General features: G+C 49.7%; 1 protein-coding gene and 1 long non-coding RNA gene across 8 annotated transcripts in view; both read left to right on the top strand.

The window, feature by feature from the left end:
* DNAH8 (dynein axonemal heavy chain 8) overlaps nt 1–22,616 on the top strand; it is a 10,041,960-nt gene that overhangs the window by 3,969,494 nt on the left and 6,049,850 nt on the right. The gene's annotated exons all lie outside the window — the stretch shown is intronic.
* Nucleotides 12,109–16,611, top strand: LOC144762205 (uncharacterized). The gene is made up of 2 exons (XR_013596067.1): nt 12,109–12,233; nt 15,677–16,611. It is a non-coding gene; the product is annotated as an uncharacterized LOC144762205 (long non-coding RNA).

The raw sequence follows: 22,616 nt of genomic DNA, 5'->3' as shown, positions 1-22,616 counted from the left end.
AATGCCCTTTGGGTTGAAAAATGCCCCTGCCACCTTCCAAAGGCTGGTGAATCAAGTTCTCACTGGGATGGATGACTTCTGTGCAACATATCTGGACGATATTGCTGTCTTTAGCTCCACCTGGGAGGATCACCTGGTCCACCTGAGGAAAGTGTTAGAGGCCCTGCAAAAGGCAGGCCTCACTATCAAGGCCACTAAGTGCCAGATAGGGCAGACACAGGTTGTATACCTGGGCCACCTTGTAGGTGGAGGCCAGGTTCAGCCATTGGAGAGTAAGATACAGGCCATCAAGGACTGGGCTCCTCCAATCACCCAGACTCAGGTTCGAGCTTTCTTGGGCCTGACTGGGTACTATAGGAAGTTTGTCAGAAATTATGGGTCCATAGTGACCCCCCTTAATGACCTGACAAGTATGAAGATGCCAAAGAAAGTTCAGTGGACAGAAAGCTGTCAGAAAGCATTCGATGACCTAAAGCAGGCCATGCGCACAGCACCTATCCTAAAGAGTCCAGACTTCTCCAAACCATTCATTGTCCAAACAGATGCTTCTGAGTTGGGTGTGGGAGCTGTTCTATCTCAGCTGAATTTTGATGGCAACGACCAGCCAATTGCTTTCATTAGCAGAAGGCTGACCCCCAGAGAGAAAAATTGGTCAGCTATTGAGAGGGAGGCCTTTGCTGTGGTTTGGGCCCTGAAGAAGCTGAGGTCCTACTTGTTTGGTACTCACTTCACAGTTCAGACCGACCACAAGCCCCTCTTATGGCTAAGTCAGATGAAGGGTGAAAACCCCAAACTACTTAGGTGGTCCATTTCCCTACAGGGGATGGATTTTACAGTGGAGCACAGACCTGGTACTGATCATGGCAATGCTGATGGGCTCTCCAGGTATTTCCACTTAGAGCAAGAAGACTCACCTGGTCAAGGTTAGTTTATTGTCCCAAAGTTTGGGGGGGGGGGGTCATGTAGGAGAGTAGGGTCTGCAATCCTATGATCACCCAGATTTTTTCTTTTTGCTTCACTGGTTTACGACTTTCCCTGGCTGTGGGCCTGCTAATCAGACCCACAGCCTAGCTGTTCTCTCTAATCCAAATTGTACCCAGGTACTGAATTGGCACTGGGCCCTCTCAAGTCCCTGTACCCAGGGCTGAGGTGCACCCAGAAGTCTCCCAGGGGCTGCAGCATGTATTATGCCACCCCTGGGCTGACTAACTAAATCAGACACAACTGGCTGCTTGACAGCTGGGGCAGAGTGGTGTACTCACCCTCTGCTGTAGATATAGTATTCCTATATCTAAACCTAGATGGACACACAGATCTCCTATCAGTCACTCCTATGGCAGGCCTTAACAATCCTGAAGGCAGAGTGCTTGGAATCGTGTGAGATAGTGCTCTGGCATGAGCTGAGCCTGTCTGCGGCTTTCGGGATCCATCCCTTAGCCGTTTCCATGATATTGCATACCATATACTCTTAAGTGCATTATAATCCTCGCGGTTATATGCCAACTCTGGTATCGCTTTATCAAAACATGTCGAGTAAGGTGTCATACGAATTGGAATACTAACCCCTCGCCAATTCTGGCGACGGGGTTAGCATTCCACCCTTCTAGAGGGACACGACATGTATGTAACCTGTAACCCCGGTTAAAGTCAGACAGAGCCTTAGCACCACAAAATGGATGCTGCCACCGAGACACAAGTCTGCCCTCCTGCTGCTGGGAGTCCTCCCAGCCCAGGAGGCAAGGACAAAGGGTTTCCTGCCAGGGGAGGTGCCAGCACCGTCCCAGACAGGATTTTGTGTATTCTAGGTAGGCAGGGCTTTAGAGGAAGGTGACTGCAAGTGGCACCCCGGTGCTCACTGTGCATAGGCCGGCTTGAACCAGTTCCAGGGGCACTCCAGCCCCTGATCTGGGGAAAGCCCGCCAAAGGAGAGGGGTGTAACCACCCCCCTCCTAGTCCCACCCATAGGGCAGGACTTAGTCGCGTGCCAGCCCCTTTTTGCAGGATAAAGGTAGGAACTGTCCCCCTTCCAAATCAGATCATCTTTGAATCCTGAAACTACTTTCCACGAAAGGAACTCAAGACTCTTCCCAAGATTCTCCCTTGTGACTAAGGAGTAGTCACCCTGCAGCAGCAGGCACCAACCAAGCATCGCGGTTTGTTGCCAGAATCTCCTTCGGATCAAGACTGCTCCAGCACGACGAGAACCGGCTTCCCTGGCACCTCTGACCTCAACCTACATCATCAGCCCAGCTGTGATCCGTGGGTGTGACGAGACCTCGAGGGACCGGCCATCTTCAGAACTGCACGACGCTTGTCCAGCACGACTCCCGAGTGACCCTCGACTGAGTGCTTTGGGGTAAGAGAAGCCCCGACCCTGAGCAGCTCCAGCCCCGAAGTTCAGCCCCCCTGCATCCACGAGATCTGCGTGGGGCCCTTCTGCTTTTTGCTGCTCACCGCGTTGTCCCGGTCGCTTGCCCGTTGGCTAGTGGCCCTCTCACGACGCTCCACGACGACAACTACTGCTGGTCTGGTTGCTCCAGACTAGCCCTTGCTCCCCTCCAAAAGAGGAGCACCCTGGGCCCTCCTGGTCCACTCAAGACGCCATTTTAGGTCCACCGCGTGGGCCTTGCATTTGCCAAGACTTGTTGCCCAATCCTGGGTCCAGCGACGTCGACAGCAAGTACCTTCGTGGGACAGCTCGCACCTCCATCCTGGTCGCCGACAACGCCTCCTGGTCCGAGAGACTGCAGAGCCCAGCAGCGCCCACTCACCTGGCTGAGGTGACTTCGTCCGGTGCCATCCTGGTGCCCACTCAAATCACTGGCTAGTGATTCAGAACTTGGTCCCCTCTGCTTACAGGTTTCTTCTTCCCTGATCCAGGCTTGGATCACTCCGAACTTTTTTCACTGGCCGCCTGCCAGCAACTCTTTCTTCAGGCTCCTGGATCTTCAACGAGGGTTTCCGACGCAACTTCAACCCTATGCAGCCGCAGCCCCTGGGCTAGGTAACCTGAGTACTCCGGTGCTCCAGCATAGTCCAACACCCTAAGTGTTCGGATCCACTCCCGTTTTCGACCCACCTAGTCGAGTTCGCCAGAGAACAGTAACTTTGCAACTGCTAGCCTCCATAGACTTTTTCCCGCCTTACGAGTGAGAGTTCCCACTCTGCACACGACGTCCACAGGCCTCCTGCATCTACTCCCAGTGTTTAGAATTGTAGGCCTAGCGATTCCTAAGTCTAGAAAAGTATTACTTACCTGCTAGCAAGTTCGCATTCCACTTACTGTGTATATGGTTTTTCGTGCCCCTAGGGCATTTGTGTAAATTTTTCTTAAGAGTTTTGTATTGTGCTTAGCTCCCTGACTCATAAAGAGTTCAGGGTAGACTTGTTATAAATAAATACCTGTTTATTTTCATAACAACTTGTGTGGTGTCCTTTCACTTGGTGTTCAAGGGGTAATGTGATGGTAAAACAGCTGGCTTAACACGCCCTCTAGAGTCTTAGCCTTAGACTGCTCGTATCCATGCTACTAGGATAGCTGGTCTATCAGGTTGACTTACAACCAATCATCAATAAGGGTTGTTTGGACTGATACATAGTGTTCACTAGAATAGTGAGCACTGCATATCAGGCCAACTTCTCACAGTGTGGAGTGGAAAAACGATGGATTTGGGCCCAGATCTTTTGACTGGGGTGAATGTGTGACATTGATCCACATTCTGTCCATCACTGTTGTGTTTGCAATTACCGCTCTAAGTGTACTGGGGATGCTCAGACGTGAGTTCCAGGCACTCCACACCACTGGAGTCAAGCTAGCCGGGCTGATGAGAGGTGTTACCTCGAAACCGGGCCGGTCCTCGGATGCTTGTTTCCGTTGTGGGAAGGACATGGCTTTTGTAGTTCGGACTGGACTGTTCCCATGGGGCACAGGGTCAGCGCTGATTTGCATATCGCCATTGTCTAACCCAGGGTGGTGTGGAGTGGAAAAACGATGGATTTGGGCCCAGATCTTTTGACTGGGGTGAATGTGTGACATTGATCCACATTCTGTCCATCACTGTTGTGTTTGTAATTACCGCTCTAAGTGTACTGGGGATGCTCAGACGTGAGTCCCAGGCACTCCACACCACGGGAGTCAAGCTAGCCGGGCTGATGAGAGGTGTTACCTCGAAACCGGGCCGGTCCTCGGATGCTTGTTTCCGTTCTGGGAAGGACATGGCTTTTGTAGTTCGGACTGGACTGTTCCCATGGGGCACAGGGTCAGCGCTGATTTGCATATCGCCATTGTCTAACCCAGGGTGGTGTGGAGTGGAAAAACGATGGATTTGGGCCCAGATCTTTTGACTGGGGTGAATGTGTGACATTGATCCACATTCTGTCCATCACTGTTGTGTTTGCAATTACCGCTCTAAGTCTACTGGGGATGCTCAGACGTGAGTCCCAGGCACTCCACACCACTGGAGTCAAGCTAGCCGGGCTGATGAGAGGTGTAACCTCGAAACCGGGCCGGTCCTCGGATGCTTGTTTCCGTTCTTGGAAGGACATGGCTTTTGTAGTTCGGACTGGACTGTTCCCATGGGGCACAGGGTCAGCGCTGATTTGCATATCGCCATTGTCTAACCCAGGGTGGTGTGGAGTGGAAAAACGATGGATTTGGGCCCAGATCTTTTGACTGGGGTGAATGTGTGACATTGATCCACATTCTGTCCATCACTGTTGTGTTTGCAATTACCGCTCTAAGTGTACTGGGGATGCTCAGACGTGAGTCCCAGGCACTCCACACCACTGGAGTCAAGCTAGCCGGGCTGATGAGAGGTGTTACCTCGAAACCGGGCCGGTCCTCGGATGCTTGTTCCCGTTCTGGGAAGGACATGGCTTTTGTAGTTCGGACTGGACTGTTCCCATGGGGCACTGGGTCAGCGCTGATTTGCATATCGCCATTGTCTAACCCAGGGTGGTGTGGAGTGGAAAAACGATGGATTTGGGCCCAGATCTTTTGACTGGGGTGAATGTGTGACATTGATCCACATTCTGTCCATCACTGTTGTGTTTGCAATTACCGCTCTAAGTGTACTGGGGATGCTCAGACGTGAGTCCCAGGCACTCCACACCACTGGAGTCAAGCTAGCCGGGCTGATGAGAGGTGTTACCTCGAAACCGGGCCGGTCCTCGGATGCTTGTTTCCGTTCTGGGAAGGACATGGCTTTTGTAGTTCGGACTGGACTGTTCCCATGGGGCACAGGGTCAGCGCTGATTTGCATATCGCCATTGTCTAACCCAGGGTGGTGTGGAGTGGAAAAACAATGGATTTGGGCCCAGATCTTTTGACTGGGTTGAATGTGTGACATTGATCCACATTCTGTCCATCACTGTTGTGTTTGCAATTACCGCTCTAAGTGTACTGGGGATGCTCAGACGTGAGTCCCAGGCACTCCACACCACTGGAGTCAAGCTAGCCGGGCTGATGAGAGGTGTTACCTCGAAACCGGGCCGGTCCTCGGATGCTTGTTTCCGTTCTGGGAAGGACATGGCTTTTGTAGTTCGGACTGGACTGTTCCCATGGGGCACAGGGTCAGCGCTGATTTGCATATCGCCATTGTCTAACCCAGGGTGGTGTGGAGTGGAAAAACGATGGATTTGGGCCCAGATCTTTTGACTGGGGTGAATGTGTGACATTGATCCACATTCTGTCCATCACTGTTGTGTTTGCAATTACCGCTCTAAGTGTACTGGGGATGCTCAGACGTGAGTCCCAGGCACTCCACACCACTGGAGTCAAGCTAGCCGGGCTGATGATAGGTGTTACCTCGAAACCGGGCTGGTCCTCGGATGCTTGTTTCCGTTCTGGGAAGGACATGGCTTTTGTAGTGCGGACTGGACTGTTCCCATGGGGCACAGGGTCAGCGCTGATTTGCATATCGCCATTGTCTAACCCAGGGTGGTGTGGAGTGGAAAAACGATGGATTTGGGCCCAGATCTTTTGACTGGGGTGAATGTGTGACATTGATCCACATTCTGTCCATCACTGTTGTGTTTGGAATTACCGCTCTAAGTGTACTGGGGATGCTCAGACGTGAGTCCCAGGCACTCCACACCACTGGAGTCAAGCTAGCCGGGCTGATGAGAGGTGTTACCTCGAAACCGGGCCGGTCCTCGGATGCTTGTTCCCGTTCTGGGAAGGACATGGCTTTTGTAGTTCGGACTGGACTGTTCCCATGGGGCACAGGGTCAGCGCTGATTTGCATATCGCCATTGTCTAACCCAGGGTGGTGTGGAGTGGAAAAACGATGGATTTGGGCCCAGATCTTTTGACTGGGGTGAATGTGTGACATTGATCCACATTCTGTCCATCACTGTTGTGTTTGCAATTACCGCTCTAAGTGTACTGGGGATGCTCAGACGTGAGTCCCAGGCACTCCACACCACTGGAGTCAAGCTAGCCGGGCTGATGAGAGGTGTTACCTCGAAACCGGGCCGGTCCTCGGATGCTTGTTTCCGTTCTGGGAAGGACATGGCTTTTGTAGTTCGGACTGGACTGTTCCCATGGGGCACAGGGTCAGCGCTGATTTGCATATCGCCATTGTCTAACCCAGGGTGGTGTGGAGTGGAAAAACAATGGATTTGGGCCCAGATCTTTTGACTGGGGTGAATGTGTGACATTGATCCACATTCTGTCCATCACTGTTGTGTTTGCAATTACCGCTCTAAGTGTACTGGGGATGCTCAGACGTGAGTTCCAGGCACTCCACACCACTGGAGTCAAGCTAGCCGGGCTGATGAGAGGTGTTACCTCGAAACCGGGCCGGTCCTCGGATGCTTGTTTCCGTTGTGGGAAGGACATGGCTTTTGTAGTTCGGACTGGACTGTTCCCATGGGGCACAGGGTCAGCGCTGATTTGCATATCGCCATTGTCTAACCCAGGGTGGTGTGGAGTGGAGTGGAAAAACGATGGATTTGGGCCCAGATCTTTTGACTGGGGTGAATGTGTGACATTGATCCACATTCTGTCCATCACTGTTGTGTTTGCAATTACCGCTCTAAGTGTACTGGGGATGCTCAGACGTGAGTCCCAGGCACTCCACACCACTGGAGTCAAGCTAGCCGGGCTGATGAGAGGTGTTACCTCGAAACCGGGCCGGTCCTCGGATGCTTGTTTCCGTTCTGGGAAGGACATGGCTTTTGTAGTTCGGACTGTACTGTTCCCATGGGGCACAGGGTCAGCGCTGATTTGCATATCGCCATTGTCTAACCCAGGGTGGTGTGGAGTGGAAAAACGATGGATTTGGGCCCAGATCTTTTGACTGGGGTGAATGTGTGACATTGATCCACATTCTGTCCATCACTGTTTTGTTTGCAATTACCGCTCTAAGTGTACTGGGGATGCTCAGACGTGAGTCCCAGGCACTCCACACCACTGGAGTCAAGCTAGCCGGGCTGATGAGAGGTGTTACCTCGAAACCGGGCCGGTCCTCGGAGGCTTGTTTCCGTTCTGGGAAGGACATGGCTTTTGTAGTTCGGACTGGACTGTTCCCATGGGGCACAGGGTCAGCGCTGATTTGCATATCGCCATTGTCTAACCCAGGGTGGTGTGGAGTGGAAAAACGATGGATTTGGGCCCAGATCTTTTGACTGGGGTGAATGTGTGACATTGATCCACATTCTGTCCATCACTGTTGTGTTTGCAATTACCACGCTGGAAGTTGAGCATGCATGAATCTCAGCGTCCTGTCGTCCAAGGATGATGATAGCCATGACTTTTGTACAGTGTTATTTTACAGAAGATGATAATCCGGCAGGCAGGGGATTAAGATATGATACTGAGACTCCTCATGCATAATAATTGAGGCTAGTTGTCGAAGAAAATCACACAGCATTTATTCTGCACGTAACTAGGTAAAAGGTCAGTTCCAGAGCCGTTCTGTAGAGCAAGGTAGGACACATGTAGGCAAAAGGTCATGCAGCTACCTAGGTCTATATTGGGGCACCTTGGGGCTCATAAAACTGTATCCTCTGGCTTACCTAAAATCCTAAGAGCATCTAGTCTTTTCTCTCCTGTTCTAGACGTACTAGGGACTTTTAGTAGTAACAGTTCACAGACCATCCTCCGGGGAGGTATCTCATTCAAAGGTAAGAAATCTGCAGCTTGATGTCTCTATCAGATGAACATTAGTTACGTTAACTAACATCTTATCTGGCAAAGACAGGATCTAGCCACAGATTCCTTACTGATTCTCCCAGTTTTGAGAAATGGTTTCTCTTTTTACCTAAAAGATCCCATTCTTGGCATTGAGATACCGTCATTGGGAGTTCGTAATTACCTGTCGCACAGATGTCTCTTTTTTGGCACACTGTTTCCATAGGTGGTTTCTATAAGTGGCTCCGCGTTTTTGGCACAGAAAATAGTCATGGAAGAAATTGACATCAGCGCATTTGAAGGGGGATTACATGGACACCATCAAGATCACACCTGGTGGACGACGTCACTAGGAACTCGCATGATGCACTCTATCGATGCGCAGAGGTACTGTTGAAACCATTTCCGTATCCAGTCTGGCAACTAGCTAGAATTCAAAGTTAAATAATCTGTGGTTAGATCCTGTCTCTACCTGATAAGGCAAGTTTTAGGTCTCGCCTGAGCCAGCGCATGTGTTGCTCTGGCGAGACATTTAGTAGCTGCTTAGAAAAGTGCTACTTTGCCGGCCACCAGCTTAGCTTACTATCACGCGCACAAGCGCGCGCGTGACCTGCACAGCTGCCATCGTGCACAGCTGCCATTTGGCTTCTTTTATTACGCGCGTGAATGCCCTACCTTACCCCCTCCTTTCTACCACTCCCTCCTTGTCAGCTTCCTGCCTTTGTACGGCACGCGCTAACTTTTAGCTGTTTCACTTTCATTATTTGCACTCCCTCCTTGTTATTCACGTTATGCTCACCGGCCCACCCTTCGACACGCTAAGCACCCGCATACAACCCTTATTCACTAATATTGAAGCACATAAAATGCCCCCTTTTCAAATCCTTGCTGTCTTATTTTGTCTTCCTTATATGTGATTCACAGTGTTTGCTCTGCGTTAACGGTTTGCACCGTACTAAACGGGCAAGCGCACCAACAACGAGGTAAGATTGCTTGCCTGTATGCTGCCTTCTTATTTATTTTATTTTTATTTTTATTTGTATGCTTGTATAGCGCAGGACTCGACCCCGAAGGGGTATCTCCGCGCTTGTGTTCATCTAGGGTGCCCAAAACATAGCCAGGCGGTGCACAAAATTAGGATGTTAGAAAGAAGTGTGTTTTAAGAGATTTCCTAAAAGCCTGAAGATTGGTGTTTTGCCTCAGTGTGAGGGGGAGCGTGTTCCAAAGGGTGGGACCCTTATATGACAGTGCTCGGCCTCCCTGTCTTGCCCTCCTAACATGAGGGATCTGAAGCAGCAGTTGGTTACTAGAACGCAGAAGACGTCCAGGCTTGTAGAGGTTGAATTTTTCAGCCAGGCATTTAGGACCCGAGCCAAAGAGGCTTTTGTGTATTATACAACAGATTTAAATTTGACCCGTTGCTGAATGGGCAGCCAGTGAAGTTTCTCAAGGAGGGGGCGTGAGGGTGACCTAGCTGGGGCATTAAGGACCAGTCTTGCCGCAGTATTTTGAGCCACTTGTAGTCAGCTAAGCTGTTCCTCATTGGCAGATATAAAGAGGATGTTACAATAGTCCAGCCTGCTGATCACTAGGGTCTGGACAAGGGTCTTTCTGAAATTGTCAGACAAAAACCGGAACACACGCCTCAAGAGTCCGATGACCCGAAAGCAGGACCCGGTTACCTGGTTTGCGTGCTCTTTCAACAACAGTGCCTGATCTAACCGCACCCCTAGATTCTTCACCGCCTGCTTAGGACATGGGACCGGTCCTAAGTCCAGTGGACACCATTCAGGGGACCACAGAAGGGGGGCCTCCCCAAAGAGCATGACCTCAGTTTTGCCCACATTACATTGAAGGCAATTAGAGGCCATCCAATCAGACATCGCTCGCATGCCTTCGGCAAAGGATTGTTTAACTGCAGGTGTGAGGGTCTGGAATGGAAACAAAATCTGAGTGTCATCAGCATACGACACTGGGGTGAACCCATACGCTCTCACAATGTCAGCCAGGGGGGCGACATACACATTAAAGAGTGTAGGGCTTAGACATGAGCCTTGTGGGACCCCCTTAGTGAGCTCCCTAGAGATTAACCTCCCCCACCTCCAGAACACACTGCACTCGCACCCCCATACTTTCACAGTGTGTAACAAAATGCCCAACAGCCTGGTAACTCTACCAGCAGACTTACGTTCTTAATTACATTGGCTGTGTGAGGCGCCAGCAAGTTTAACAATAAGTTACCGACACACCGCCTTACTGTGTGAGCGCTTTTCAAGTTGAGTATTTCAGGTACCCAGTTTCATAAAAAATCAAATAAATGCTGTGCTTGCCTGTATGCTGACTTCTTATTAACCCCCACCTCCAGAAAATGTTGCACTCGCGCATGCCCGGTTTCATAAATAAAGGGGGGACCCAGGGAGAGCCGTGCGCAAGCCGGTCTCTCCCTGGGTGTGTTCGCGCGAGGGAGACTGGGCACAGGACAGGTGGGGTTGATTAGAGGGGAGGTTATATATAGGTCCAGGGCAGGCGGGAAAGGAACGCACTAGTGGGAGGCTGTAGAGGGAGGTTCTTTGCTCCGTACCTGTTGCTGTCAGGGGCCATGGACGATTCTGTGGCGGTCCGGCATTCTGTGCAGGTCCTCTGCGAGGCGGGGTGAGAGGATTTACTTCGGCCCGGAGTTCCTGGAGAGGCGTGGGTGGGGCTGGCCCGTCCCCCTCGCAAGGCGGCTGCAGGCGTGGTGAGGGCGGTCTCGGCGTGTCTTTCTCCGCGACCGGAGGACGAAGAGGACGGTGCTGCGGCCATGCCGGCGGTTCTGCCGGTGGTGGCTGCGGGTTCCGTGGAGTCCGTGGTGCCCTCCCTGGAAGTACCGGGCACCCACCAGCAGGTATGTTTGGCCCCCACTGGGGTTGCTGGCTTGCGAGGGGCGCTCGGCGGGAGGCAGGGCCGGTCTGTTGGGAGGCCTTTTCAGAGGGCGGGCGGGGCCCCCTCCTTACGATCCAGGAAGTCCTCCGTGGGTGCCAGGGCAAAGCCGGGGAGGAGCCTCGATTTGCAGAGCCTCCCCCAGGTTTCTATTGCTGCTCCAGTGACGGAGAGACGCCCTGTGCCCCTGCAGGTTGTGTCTCAAGGGGCTTCCCCCTACCTCATGTTAGACGGGCAGTGTTACCTCCTGTCCCCTGCCACTCCCTTGGTGGGGGATGCCCCCCCCTTCTTTGTCCAGTGTTGTTATGGGGGAATGCTCAGATTTTGGGACTGTTTCCTCTGCCCGGTCTGGGTTTGCATTGGCGGGGGGAGATTCCTCTGGAGCTGTGTTGCTCTCCCGTGACCTGTCAGCGCTGTCCATTCCCTCGGCCTCCCGGGCTCCGGATACAGGGCTTGTTGGGCCTCCTTCTGGGTTTCCACGGGCCCACTGTGCTGGTTTTGAGGGGGCGGGCTCTGGGGGGGTGCCCTCGCCATCCAGTCCGGTTGTTTTCTCAGACTTACGTGGGGTGCCCAGTGCCTTGCAGGGTGGTCTGGCGGGCGGCTTGGGCGGGGGCCAATGGGCTGTGCCTTGTCCTGGTGGGTCTTCAGCGGGCGTTCCCCTTGGCTCCAGTGGGGGTGTCACCCTCGCTGTTTCCTCGCAGTCTGGCTCGAGCGGCCCTCGTTTCCCGGTTTCGGCTCCGGCTGGTCGGCCGGTGGCTGGTGTGAGAGGCTTGCGGACTGACCCTACGGCTGTACCAAGTGGGGAGGCTCCGGGAGAGTTATCTGGAGCCGATTTCTCTTCTGCAGCGCTGAGCGCAGTGCGCTCTGATGACATTAACTGGCAATATTACGATGGAGGAGTTGGTGCTGGGGCTCTGCCTAGTGGCAGTACACAGTATTCGTTTTCTGGTGATGTTTTACAGTTGGATATACATGATGATGATTTGGAGGAGGGGGAGTTGTGGGAGAAGGATGTTGGGCTTTTGGCAGCACGGGCTCACCAGGGTGGGGCAATTCCTTGTTCCTCGTATCTTGCAGGAGTCATGTGCGGACCACGCAACGGTACATGAGTCAGCGAGGAGTCGACCAACTCAAGGGGATCCTGTGGTGTTTCATCAGAAGTTATCCCAGTTGCGAAGAGGTAAGGATGGTTGGTGGTCCGTTTGGCAACAAGGGGAGAGTCTCCCTGCTAAGCGTACCAGATCTATTGGTACTGGTGATGGGGTTATTGAGGAGCGAGTCGCTCTAGCTCCGCTGCTTGTGCGGCATGCGGAGGTGCATGCTAATGTTGCAGGGGACGTTTCCGCCAGTGGGCCTGTGCGGACAGGGGACTCAGCGACACCTAAGGAGCAGGTTGCGGAGGATAGTATCCTTCCCAAGAGATTGCCTTATTCTGGAGTTGGGATGCCTTTGGGGTCTCATTTGTTAGAGAAAACTAAATCTAGAATCTGGGATGGCGAATTCGTTGATGTGTTTAGGCTCCTACATGGTGATGTGCAGGCAAAGGCAGGGTCTAAAGAAGAGGAATTAGAGTTGGCTAGGCGGCCGCTAGTCCCGAAGTCTATTTAAACCTGGACGTCGGCTTTCTTGATTAATGCTAGTGTTTATTGCCAGCATAATCCGAGTAAGGCAGTTGAAATGTTCAAATATGCTGATGTCATTCGGAAGGCATAAAGTTATTTTGGTGGTTTTGCCTGGCTGTCTTACGATGAGGAGTTTCGTGCTCGGATGAGTGTGTTCCCAGAGCGTTCCTGGGGTGAAGTGGATGCAGAGTTGTGGCTCCAGTGGATGGTTTCTTCTCACCCGCCCGCTACTATCCACACGGCTAGCAGCTTGCCGGTGCAGTATCGGCCCTTTCAATTTCGCCCCGCTCAATCTGGGGCGGGGTTTTGGGGCAGGGGGCAGTCCTCCACATATGGGGCGGGTTGGCACTTTAACAGGGGTTCTTGTACCAGGCCAGCATGTAGATACAAGCATGAGTGTGCACAATGCGGGGGCAGGCATGCCCTCACCCAATGTTTCCCGGGACAGCGTTTTGGAGACCATCGGAGAGGTCAAGGGGGCAGAGGGCAGCCTTCGCACTTTGTTTCAAAGGGCTCCTACTCCTATTAAGGTTGAGGTTCTTGACTTGTGGTTGCAGGAATAACCCGATTTGGAGGCGGCCAAGACTTTGTCCTGGGGTTTCAGGGTAGGTTTCCGGATTGGGTACCGGGGTCTTCGGTTGGGTAGGTGGTCTGATAATCTGAAGTCCGCTAAAGAGTGCCCCCAGGTTGTACAAAAGAATTTGGAGGCTGAGCTTGCTGCGGGCAGGATAGCTGGTACTTTTCTTAGCTGTCCTTTACCAGATTTGATAGTCTCCCCTCTGGGTGTTGTCCCCAAAAAGGCGGCTGGGGAGTTCCGGCTCATCCACCATTTGTCTTGGCCGGAGGGTTCCTCTATCAATGATTTCATCGACCCGGCAGATTCTAGCGTGTCCTATGCTTCTGTAAATGACGCCTTGAGGCTGGTTCGTACCGCGGGCCCCGGTGCACTGCTGGCGAAAAGTGACATTCAATCGGCCTTTCGCCTTCTGCCCATTCATCCTTGGGATTTTGGTCTCTAGGGTATGCACTTTGGGGGCCATTTCTATGTTGACAAGGTTTTGCCGATGGGCTGTTCGGTGTCCTGTGCCCTCTTCGAGACGTTCAGTACTTTGCTGCAATGGCGCTTCACTTTCATCAGTGGCCATGATTTGGTATGTCATTATTTGGATGACTTCCTTTTCATTGGTGCGGGTCAGTCTGGGCAGTGTCAGTTGGCCTTAGAGATCTTTCAGGCTATGACCGCGGAGCTGGGTGTCCCTTTGGCGCCAGATAAGACCGAAGGACCATGTACCACGTTGACCTTTTTGGGGATTGAGATCGATACCAGGGATATGGTTGCGAGGTTGCCTGCTGGCAAGGTGAGAGAAATATCTGATTTCATCAGGTTGGTGTTGGGCGAACGAAAATTGGAGCTCCGGAAGGTTCAGAAGCTGCTGGGGTACTTGAATTTTGCGTGTCGAGTGGTTCGTGCAGGTCGGACGTTTTGTGGGCGTCTGGGCTTGTCCCTGTCTGGAGCCAGTCTTCCTCATCATCGGGTGCGCCTTACCGCAGCTGTCCGAGCAGATTTGTGTATCTGGTTTAATTTTCTGCAGGACTTTAACGGCGTGGCCTTGTTTTTTGCGGACGAGGACATCGTCTGGCAGGTGCAGCTCTTCACGGACGCTTCTGGAGCCAACAGCTTCGGCATCTTTTGGGAAGGGCGTTGGTGCACGGCTGGCTGGCCTGTTCATTGGCAGGGGCAGGGTCGCAGCATTGCTTTTTTAGAATTGTTCCCTTTGCTGGCGGCTCGGTACATCTGGGTGGATGAGTTCCAGAACAGATCTGTGTTGTTCGACTTGGACAATATGGCGGTGGTTGACCTTGTTAACAGGCAAAGTGCAAGGGATTTGCGTGTGTTGAAGCTGTTGCATGCTTTCATGTTGCGGTGTTTGCAGCTGAATATTGTATTCAAAGCTAGACATGTTCCAGGGGCCACTAATTGTATTGCTGATGCTTTATCTCGATTTCAGTGGTCGGAATTCCGCAGATTGGCTCCTGGGGCGGATCTAGAACCGACAGCGATCCCACAGTACGTATGGGCCTTGGGGGATTGAGGGTCCAACAGTTGGTTGAGAATTCAGTGGCTGCCTCAACCCGTCGGAGTTATTTGCAGGCTTGGCGGGAATTTGTGCAGTTTGGTGAGGAATTTTTGTGTCAGGCACCGGTGGGTTTGTCTGATGAGCACTTTTTGTTGCATTTTGTTTTGCATTTGGCGGACAAAGGCCTCTCCCACACGACAATTTCGGGTAAGCTGGCAGGGATATCTTTTTATGGGCAGCTTCGGTGGGGGAGGGATCCTGTTGGGGGAGGTGCTGGTCAGGAAGGTTTTGAAAGGTTTGGGTAGATTTCAGGCCGGTGCTCAGAAGCTGCGGCAGCCGGTGACTTTTGATTTGCTTCAACTAATGTTATCCCAGTTGGCTGTCTGCTGTTATGACGCCTTTGAGTGTCTGAAATTTCGTTTGTGTTTTGTGTGGTTATTTTTTGGGGCATTCCGTGCTTCTGAGCTGTTGGGTTTGCGCGACCGGGCGGGTATGACTAGCGGAGAAGTGGTGGTGGAACAAGACAGTTGGTTGCGAATGTCTAAAACAGATCAGTTGGGTAGGGGTAAGTGGGTTTTCTTGGGACGGAGCGGTTTCGCTTCTTGTTGTCCTGTGGGGAAATGGGAGGTTTTCTTGGCATCCCCTCATTTTACACCGGGAGTGATTTTTTGTCACGATGAAGGCAGTCCGATTGTTGTTTCGCAGTTGTTGGCTGTTCTACGGAAGGTGCTGTTGGGTCTGGGGCGGGATCCTTCTCAATTTGCTACTCATTCCTTTCGGATTGGGGAGGCGACGGAGGCTGCCAGGTTGGGGTGGGACTCGTCCCAGATTCGCAGAATTGGGCGTTGGAGGTCGAGATGTTGCGAGAAGTATGTAAGAAAATAGCTCGCCTTTGTTTTTCCTAACATTTGTTTTTCTCCTAGGTCATTGGCACGCGGTGGCTGGAGCAAAGCGGAGGGTGTGGATTGTTGGACATTCTTTTGTTAAATGGGCCGCAGTGGCGGCTGCACGTCTGCTTTGTGGAAGATCTTTGGGGCTCAGCAGTTTGACACATGAGGTTTCCTGGCATGGTAAAGGGGGTATGCGCTGGCGGGTCTTTTTACAACCTTGTCTGCCCTGGTGTCGGGGGGGAGGAGGGGGCCCGCCTGATTTGCTGGTGCTGCACCTGGGAGAAAACTATTTGGTCTCCTTAACTGGTTTGACATTGCTCAAGTTGATGAAAATGGATCTGAAAGTCATCAAGGACCCCTGGGTGAGCACCATGGTGATCTAGACGGAGTTCGTTCCACGCTTACAATGGACTGGGGCACGGAATTATTCAGCCATGGAGAAAGCACGGAAAAAAGTGAATCGTTCTATGAGACTGTTTTGTAAAGAATTATGCATCTTTTGTTTGGCTCACCCTCATTTGCACATTTCTGAGAAGCATTTATTTTGCGGGGATGGAGTCCACCTGTCTCAATTGGGTCTTTCCTTTTATCTTTTAGAATTGCGTGATTTAATAGCTAAGGTACTGGACGTGCAATTGTGGTGTTCCCCGACCCCCTTTTCCTTGCCTTTGGGTGGGGCAGGAAAACTCTAAAGGTTTTCCTGGGTGGCGGTTTCTAGTGGGGGGTGGGCAGCCTGGAGCGGGTTGGTCCATCCTCAAAGGGCAGTTAAAGGAAATGAGGAGGTATTCTTCAAGAGTTAGTTGTTTCTGGTTTGGGTTAGGGTTAACTTGGTGGGGGGGGTTACTCCTAGGTAGGGATGCTTAGTCAAGCTGAAAGATTTGGATTTTATTAATTAATAAATAAATGTGTTGAACAGATGTTTGATTTACACACCTGTCTTAAATAAAGTGGCCTTTCTTTCTCTCAAAGAGGTGGTGGACAGTGATTTCTTGCGCGAGGGGGGACCCAGGGAGAGCCGTGCGCGAGACGGTCTCTCCCTGGGTGTGTTCGCGCGAGGTAGACTGGGCACAGGACAGGTGGGGTTGATTAGAGGGGAGGTTATATATAGGTCCAGGGCAGGCGGAAAAGGAACGCACTAGTGGGAGGCAAGTCCAATTGGTCGCACACTGCTTGTCCTATCAGTGTGTTGCCCAAAGCATTGTGGTCCATGAACTAAGCATCAGCGGGTGCGCCTCTGCCAGAGTCTTGAGCAAAAATCACTGTTGCGTTCGCCATCCCGGGACACGTGTTTCGAGGTTGTTACCTCTCGTCAGCAGGGACTAGGCATATATGTAGGGGTGCTGCGTAGGCTGCCAAATAATATTCTCAGGTCCGGTACCACTCGTGGCACGCAGGTGCGTAACCCGGGCTCGTCAGCCCCACCAGCTCAAGGGAGCTTGAATATTCAAGTAAGTCCAATTGGTCGCACACTGCTAGTCCTATCAGCGTGTTGCCCCAAAGCATTGTGGTCCATTAAGTAAGCATCAGCGGGTGTGCCTCTGCCAGAGTCTTGAGCAAAAATCACTGTCGCGTTCGCCATCCCTGGACACGTGTTTCGAGGTTGTTACCTCTCGTCAGCAGGGAATAGGCATATATGTAGGGGTGCTGCGTAGGCTGCCAAATAATATTCTCAGGTCCGGTACCACTCGTGGCACGCAGGTGCGTAACACGGGCTCGTCAGCCCCACCGGTATACAACCTTTACCACGCAACTTTTACAACGACCTACCTTTACCACGCAATTTTTACAACGCAGGATCCATTACAACGAAGTACCATTACAACGCATGTTTTTACAACGCAGATACCTTTACAACGCATACCATTACAACGTAAGTATTGGTAAGTATATAATTTTATTAAAAATATTATAGGTTTGGGTTTTTGGGTAAAGGGGTATTTTTAGGGTTCAGGGTTAGGTTTGGGTTTTTGGGTAAAGGGGTATTTTTAGGGTTCAGGGCAAGGTTTGGGTTTTTGGGTAAAGGGGTATTTTTAGGGTTCAGAGCTAGGTTTGGGTTTTTGGGTAAAGGGGTATTTTTAGGGTTCCGGGTTAGGTTTGGGTTTTTGGGTAAAGGGCTATTTTTAGGGTTCAGGGGAAGGTTTGGGTTTTTGGGTAAAGGGGTATTTTTAGGGTTCAGGGCTAGGTTTGGGTTTTTGAGTAAAGGGGTATTTTTAGGGTTCAGGGCTCGGTTTGGGTTTTTGGGTAAAGGGGTATTTTTAGGGTTCAGGGCAAGGTTTGGATTTTTGGGTAAAGGGGTATTTTTAGGGTTCGGGGCTAGGTTTGGGTTTTTGGGTAAAGGGGTATTTTTAGGGTTCAGGGCTAGGTTTGGGTTTTTGGGTAAAGGGGTATTTTTAGGGTTCAGGGCTAGGTTTGGGTTTTTGGGTAAAGGGGTATTTTTAGGGTTCAGGGCAAGGTTTGGGTTTTTGGGTACAGGGGTATTTTTAGGGTTCAGGGCTAGGTTTGGGTTTTTGGGTAAAGGGGTATTTTTAGGGTTCAGGGCTAGGTTTGGGTTTTGGGGTACAGGGGTACAGGGTAAAAATTAAGTAAAATTAAATTTAAATTACATTAAATTAAATTAATTAAATTTAATTAAATTAAATTAAAATAAAATAAAATAAATTAAATTATATTAATTTTAATTAATTTACATTAAAAAAAATATTATATACTTACCAATACTTACGTTGTAATGGTATGCGTTGTAAAGGTATCTGCGTTGTAAAAACATGCGTTGTAATGGATCCTGCGTTGTAAAAATTGCGTGGTAAAGGTAGGCGTTGTAAAAGTATGCGTTGTAACGTCATACATCCGCCCCACCAGCTCAAGGGAGCTTGAATATTCAAGTAAGTCCAATTGGTCGCACACTGCTTGTCCTATCAGCGTGTTGCCCCAAAGCATTGTGGTCCATGAAGTAAGCATCAGCAGGTGCGCCTCTGCCAGAGTCTTGAGCAAAAATCACTGTCGCGTTCGCCATCCCTAGTGGGAGGCTGGGAGGCTGTAGAGGGAGGTTCTTTTGCCCCACCCACCCTTCCCCCTTTTTTCTCTAGGTTTTTTCCCCTTTTTTGCAGTGCTTTCGGCGCTGCTATGGCCTTCTGGCCTTGCCACTTTAGGACAGGTGTTTTGTTCTTTTTGTAGGCGGTTTCTAGTGGGGGGTGGGCAGCCTGGAGCGGGTTGGTCCATCCTCAAAGGGCAGTTAAAGGAAATGAGGGGGTATTCTTCAAGAGTTAGTTGTTTCTGGTTTGGTTTAGGGTTAACTTGGTGGGGGGGTTACTCCTAGGTAGGGATGCTTAGTCAAGCTGAAAGATTTGGATTTTATTAATTTATAAATAAATGTGTTGAACAGATGTTTGATTTACACACCTGTCTTAAATAAAGTGGCCTTTCTTGCTCTCAAAGAGGTGGTGGACAGTGATTTCTTGCGCGATGAATAAATGTCGTGCTTGGCTGTATGATGCTTCCTTCACGTTGTGGCCGCGCGTCCGGGCACTGTTTCCTCTAAACAGCAGCATTCCTCGCTTTCACGTTTGCCGAGCTGAGTTGCATTGTTTTTTTGAACTTTAAAGAGGAGCATGGCACCCGCTTCAGGGACACTGCACTTCATGGTTCTGCATTTATTTAAACTGTTAACCAGAGCACGGGGCTCTCTTCAGGGCTGCTGCTAGCTCCCGGTCTTGTTGTGACTGATGGCTGTCTGTGTGTTTGCAAATCTGTGTTCTATATAATCTTTAACTTCAAGCTTTGTATTACCTCACTTTGCAACTTGCAACATTCTGGGATTTTTTTGCACTGTTTATTTCTCCCTTCCCTGCCAAAAGTCACGCTTTTATAGTGTCTTTTATTATCAATATGTGACTAAGAAAACTGTGAGCACTATCAGCAAAACGCATTCTTTTTCATGGAGTGCCCGTTTATTGCCTCGAGCGCTCTAAATCTGTCACCTCGCTCTTCTCTCGCGCCAGCTCCCAGCCCGACCGGGCTCCCCAGAGGCCTCGTCCTAATCTGTTTTCAATTAATTGCAAAATGCGACTGAAATTTCCCACCTAGGTCCGCTGTTTTCCTTGCACGAGTACATTGAAAAACAAATGATTGCTCTTGAATATTTAATTCTAGCCCTTGGATTTGGAGGAAGGAAGTGTTGGCTTTTTGATGTGTTTCTCAGTACTGCTGCACCGACGTATTAGCTCCAGAATGCCCTCGGAAAGGTGCATCATACACTGACAAGTGTTTTAGGCCTGGCGTCCACCAATACCGCCCGTGTTTTAAAAAAAATGTTGCATGTCTACCTTCATAAATGGAGTTAGTGGCAATAAATACATTCATTGTTGTTTTTTTTTTACAACTCAGGCTTCCCAATCAGTACTTGTACATGTCACGTTTAGTGAGTCAAGTATGTCAGAACTGACATACTGGCTTGTCTCAATGCATTTATATAGCGTACAAACTGTACCTTATTAGGGTCTCAAAGTACTGTCTTCCAGTATTTACTCCTCATATATCTGTAAAGAATGCCAGAGGAGAAATTTGTTGAGGACCGAGGACCAGGAATCATAGAATGAGAACGTGTTATTTTTATCCTCGGTCCCCTTTTTTTTTAGGTTTTCTGTGTTTTGTGCTTGCACTATTCATGGTGAACATATTGTATTCGACACCTTAAAGGTGTTGGGGTCCATCTCTCTAAGCTAAGGAATTATTTGCTTTCGTACCTTCAGCCATTGGTGTGCTGTTATTGTCAATTCACCCGTTGGTTTAGCCTGAGGAATATTTTGGCATCAGTGTTTTTCTATTGACTGCATAGGTGTGCCTTATGCTCCCATCAGAGTTCTTGAGCAACTAATTTACAGTCCACAAGCAGTCCTGTAAAACTGGGGAGTGAACATTGACAAAAGCTGAGTGTGGCGCCTGCTTCAGGGACGCAGCGCTTTATATTTTAGCATTCTTTTGCCCATTCCTTTGCTTCGATCGAGCGTGCACTTTACAGTGCCCCAGGACACAAGTAGGGACCGACTAAAGTGCTCCTGTAGCAGCACACACTCTATGGCCCCCCAGGCAAAAGCAGGCACCCACTCGAGTGGCCTTTTTTCAGTGTGCGTGCTGTATAGCAAGCAGCATGGAACATGAGGAAAATCTGCGCCTAGCTGCTGGTGTCAGCCTTTTTTTATGCAACCTTTTTAAAATGCTGCTCTCCTCTTTCTTAAGTAAATTGGGATGGAGAGCTACTACGCCGAAAGTCTTATGGTGTGGGTGCTGTTTTTTGCTTCTTGTGACTTTTCACTTTGTTGTCGTTTAATCCAATTTGCATGCAAGCCTGCTTCCGGTTGCATCGCCCAGACCTCTGTTATTTTTTTATATTATTTAAAAAAAATGTTTTTAGGCTTGTTGGGTCAATTGTATAAACTGACTCAGAACAATAACAGACTTCACCACGGCAAACATAAGCTCAGAACAATAACTCAGTTGTCACCATGGTAAACCTAAGCTTAGCCACTCTGATTTCTATCGCATTCGTTTATTCTTCTCCCTCCTTTTCTTGCTGTCGTACACTCACTCCTTCAGATGATCTGTCTATCCCACTTACACTTTGTCTGGCTTTTATGGCGCCTTCATCCTGCTCCAAGCCAATCCCTCGCAACACTATATGTTGTGTCTCCTCCCCATAAGCACAATAATTATTTACCACAATGCAACAGCAGGCTCTTAAGTAAATAAACAAGCTTTGGCATAGCAAATAGGCCTCTTCTTTGGGACTGAAGTTACTAGGCTTGATACTGGGGGGAAAATAGGCTGGATACGTGATACCAACAAGATGCTTTCAGCAATTGGGCTCAGTGGTTCCTGGGTCAGCCAGGAACCCCCAAGGAGGGAGGAACTTATACACCTCTACTGGGAATGGGTGGACCAACGTGATATTAGAAGAACTAGCATGGGTAAATTGACAACCAAGTTCTACTTACATAAGCAAAGTAGATACTTTGAGCCCTACCTGGACTTAATTAAAGTGCCAAGAGATAGAATACTCTATATGCACTTCAGGTACGGCTCCCTCCCAGTAGGGGAAATGATGGTAAAATGGTCCACCAATAACAAAAGAGATTGCCCTAGTTGTCAGGCACCTGTGGAAAGCATTGCACACATCCTGTTTGCCTGTACAGCGTACAAACTGCAGCGGGAAAAATGGTTGAGCCCCCTTTGCCGGCAGTTTGGAACACGAGATCACCATGCTGCACTTCGCATTCTTAAAACTGACACTAGACCTCCTATAGTTTGTTGTATGGCAAAGTATTTGGGCCAAGCTTGGCTGATACAAAGAAAAGCACTTGTAAAGAATATGTAGTAGTTTTAACCTCTCAGCCAGCAGCCAAATTTATTAAACTTTTAACATCACTGTCATGCACAAGCACTTTATTTCTTCTTTTTAAACATTGTCAACCTCCCAAGTATCTTGAAACTTTTTCTATGCATTTTAAAGCTATGAATTATTATTAGTTTTAACTCAATTTTATGATGACCAATTGTATTTATGTCACTGTAATTTCTTGTTATTCTTGTTTTTATGTTGCTTTTATGACTCTTGTGTCGAAATAAAGCTTGTGATGATGATGACCTTATAAGTGTTTAGCCATGCAACAGTGGATGTTGTTGCACCAAAGAAATTGTGCTGCATAACTAAATACTTATAAGGTCCCAAAAGCAAGACCTATTGGCCATGCCAATGCTTGTTAGGTAAGTAACTTGTTCATTTATTATTTCATTGTCTATGCTGATGCTTATGCTATTTTTGAGTGATTTGCTTACCTCCCCTTTTTTCTTGATAATGACTGGTAGCTAATCAGATTCAAGCATGTGAATCTATGAACGATTCAACACTGAAGGAAGAAACAAGTTACTTACCTGTACACTGTGGTTCTCAAGTATTGATATCTTTCATCGATTCACA

Source organism: Lissotriton helveticus, chromosome 6 (genome assembly GCF_964261635.1).
Source record: "Lissotriton helveticus chromosome 6, aLisHel1.1, whole genome shotgun sequence".
Taxonomy (NCBI): domain Eukaryota; kingdom Metazoa; phylum Chordata; class Amphibia; order Caudata; family Salamandridae; genus Lissotriton; species Lissotriton helveticus.
This window is presented reverse-complemented; position numbering and strand designations above follow the sequence as displayed.